Source organism: Tupaia chinensis, unplaced genomic scaffold, assembly GCF_000334495.1.
Source record: "Tupaia chinensis unplaced genomic scaffold, TupChi_1.0 Scaffold000270_2, whole genome shotgun sequence".
Classification (NCBI taxonomy): domain Eukaryota; kingdom Metazoa; phylum Chordata; class Mammalia; order Scandentia; family Tupaiidae; genus Tupaia; species Tupaia belangeri.
Genome location: NW_006159751.1, coordinates 4,095,775 through 4,099,541, shown reverse-complemented (window position 1 = coordinate 4,099,541; position 3,767 = coordinate 4,095,775).

Below are 3,767 nucleotides of genomic sequence, written 5' to 3'. Positions count from 1 at the left end.
AAAAAAAAAAAAAAAAAAAAAAAAAAAAGGACCAGCAGTTAGCGCAATGGCTATGCTGCTGAACTCCCATGTAGTCGACTGTGCTTCGAGTCCTGGACCCGGTGGCTTAAACTCACGCCGGGTGTGTGTGTGTGCGTGCCCAAGATTCCAAGAGGAGAATGGAGGAGAAGGGATTGTGGCATGGCCATCCCCGCTGGGGGGTGATTTCTTGCTGTCTCTCTCTCTCTCTCTCTCTCTCTCTCTCTCTGTCTCTCTAGTGAGTGCATGCGCCCTATAGCAAAAACCTCTCCAAGAAAAAAAAAAATACTATGACCTCGGAAGGAATGGCTGAAGGAAGAACATGAACCCTAGCTGGGATCAGCCGCCCCCTCACTCCTGCCTCATCCTTTCCTGCAGCTGTCTGGTCCTCACTGTATCTCAGCTGCATGGCAAAGTCATCTCCACACACTTCTCTGGGACCCAGTATCTCATATCTGCAATTCTAAATCCCCAGGGGAGAGAGCTTGATCCGTTCCCCTCAAGTCACACAGCTATGGCCAGGGAGTCAGGGTGCCTACCTATTCTCAGAGAAGGTGAAGTTCAGGTTGGCTGGACCCCAGAGGTCATATGGAGTGTTCTGGCACAGGGTCCAATGCCGAGTGTTGTCCAAATCGAGTTCTGGTGAGAAAATGCTCCAAGTTCATTTCTTTCTCACTCTGCCCTTTAAAGGAATACAGGGGGCAACAGGTGGCATAGTGGTTATGTCACTGGACTTCCACAAGGTTGACTATGATTTGGGCCCTGGACCTGGTAGCTTAAAAATCATACCAGGTCATATGCATATGTGCCCAAATCCCTGGAGGTAAATGGAGAAGGGATTGTGGCGTGGCCATCACCCCTGGAGGATATTTCTTACTTTCCCTCTCACTGTCTCTCTCTCTGGAGAGTGCATGGCAAAAACCTTAAAAGTAAATAAATAAAAATTTAAAAAGGAATACATTGCTTCTGATTTATAGTTCTTCTGTGAAGTTATTAAATCCATAAATAAGGTTTTAACCTCAGGACCAGCAGTTGGTGTAATGGCTATGTCACTGGACTCCCATGTAGTCGACTGCAGTTTGAGTCCTGGACCTGGTGGCTTAAGCTCACTGGGTGCGTGTGCATGTGCGCCCAGGATCCCGAGAGGAGAATGGAGGAGAAGGGATTGCAGCATGGCCATCCTCCCAGGGGGCTGGTTTCTTGCTTTCTGTCTCTCTCTCTCTGTCTTTCTGGTGAACTTTGGGTTACGGGAAATGGAAATCCACTCCTACCCAACTTTTGCTATAGGCACGTGCCCTATAGCAAAAAATCTCTCAAAAAAAATAAAACGAAATGAAATAAGGTTTTAACCTCTTAAGCTCTGTATTGTGAGAGCAGAAGAGAGCAGGCAGAGGAGAGCTTACCAGTCCTGGTGGCCAGGGTGGCCGAAGTGGCAGCACCAGCTGCTAGGCTGCTGGGGCAGAGGGGCTGACAGGGGCTGAGGCCGGTGGGACAGCCCCAGCTCTCCAGCTAAAGAAGCAGAAAGGCCTCCTGGACCACACTGCAAAGGCAGCCACAGAGAAACTGGACAGCAGGCTCGAGAGACCTACCCTGAAGGCCAGAAGAAATACCAAGACAGGTCCAGCCCCTTTGGCACAGACAACAACACGAATATCCCACCAACCTGGAAGCCATATGGTCAAAGGTGGGTTCAGATCCCCAGTCAGTCAGAACACACACAGGTACATCACAATGATAAAAAAGGAAAGGAAAAAAATAGTAAGACAGTCTCAGCAGCTTTCAAAATGAGAATGTTCTAAGCAAAACAGGTAGAGAAATGGGATTCATGGGAAGGGACGCTCCCAGGAGCCCCAGGGAAGGGGTGCTGGTACAAGGAGAGGGGTTGAGAAGGCATTCAGAAGATCTGAGACTGGAGAGGAGGGAGAGGAGGGAAAGGGTGCTGGTTCCTGTTTAGCTCAGAGCCCTGTCCCAGAGGAAGCACTGACAGCTGAATCAACAACTTCAGTCTTTGTATCTCGGCCCTCTCTTTCCCCCCATCCAGGGCTCTGACAACATTGGCTCAGGTCCTTTAATTAAAAAGAACAAGATGAACACTTTGGTTTCTCTGGCAGACAGATGCCAAGACCAGCATTGGGGGAGAGGATATTGAGAATAAAGGAGAGCTTAGCAGTGTGGTTGGGAAACGTTGGGGCCTAGTGTGCAGAGGTGGAGGAGGCCTCTCAACGTGCCATGTGATGGAGAAACAACATCTGGACCAGCGATCTGGCAGACAGCTGTCTCCACTGCAGCAGCCCTCCTGGTTCTTAGGGCCGGGTGCAGGGGGCAGACGTGAAACTTCTCTTCGGACTTTTAACCCCCTCTCCTCCACTAGGGTCTTTGTCATCCACTGACTTTTGCTCAACCAAAGCAGAGGTCATGACCTACTTCTGCCAAGTGACAGGTTATGGAGGGCCGGAGTACAGGTCTAATGAGTTTGTTTTTTGAGGACAGGATTCAGTTCCGAGGCTGTCTCCCTGAGCCGCAAGTAATTCAGCTGAATGAATACGGACAGTTCACTGAATCTGCCCACACAGTTCCACTCACCTTCCAAAATGCTTCCAAAATAGCACTAGCTATTGTATAGGAGCGAAACAGAACAAAAGGCAAAAGTAATAAATGACAAGACCCCAGAGACTTCCAGCCTTTCAGAAAAGTCTGAGTGGAGTTTTCCAAACAAATTTGAAGCCTAAGGAGAATGAGTTGTGTTTTCTTAATCACTGAGGAATCAGGCAGAGGCCGTGAAGACAAGCACACATGTGTGTTGCAGCAGAAGGGCCTAGTTTTAATGGAGCTGAGACTGTAACTGCATCACAAGCCTGCTCCTCATGTTGATGTCCATTATAGAGTCTCAGAGCCACTCCTGGGGCCAATGGGAAGTGTGGTGGTTAAGGCGCTAGATTCCTACATGGCCAACCACAGTTCAAGTCCTGGACCTGGTGGCCTGAACATCATGCCGGGTGTATGTGCATGTGTGCCCCAAATGCCAGGAGACTGAATCTCTCTATTCGTCTGTCTCTTTCTCCTGTGAGTGCACATGCCCTATGGCAAAAGCTATAAAAAGCAAAAACAAAAAGTCACTCCTAATGTCGGGTGCTATTACTGAGGTAACTCCACCGACACGGCCCCACCTTCGAGCTCCCAATCAGACCTGGGCAGACACAGTCACACACTGCAAAGAAGACAGCATCCCAGCCACACACACGCATGCCCAGTTCCAGGCCACACTCCCATCTCTGCTGGTCGCCTGGACCTGCTCTCCTGGCCTCCACTAGAGCTCCTTCCTCCTCCACAGCCCTCCCTGTCTCCTGCACGCTGGAACCAGATGTTCCGTGGGCAGACCCCTCTGTGGGCTGACAGGCGGTGATTACTGTTGCCAGCCCCACATTAGGAGAGAATTGAATGGGGGAGAGCCCCCACCACCTCGGGCTCCCTACAATAGCGCCTTTGTGAGGTGCCTTTCTTCTCCCCATCCTCACCAACCTACGTCAGAAACAGCTCCGCCTGAGGAGAGAAGAAAAGAAGACAAAAGGAGGATCGTGGCCTGATGGATCCACCCTATCCTGGGGCGGGAAGGAGGCTGTGCTTTGGGGAGACGACTGTGTTCCTTCCCTCTTCCAGCACTAAATAACTGACAGGACTTCCAGAGTTGCCTGAGGTCAACTCCCCCATGAGGGCAGTGGATCTCCTTCAGTCAGCCTTGCTCCTATGAG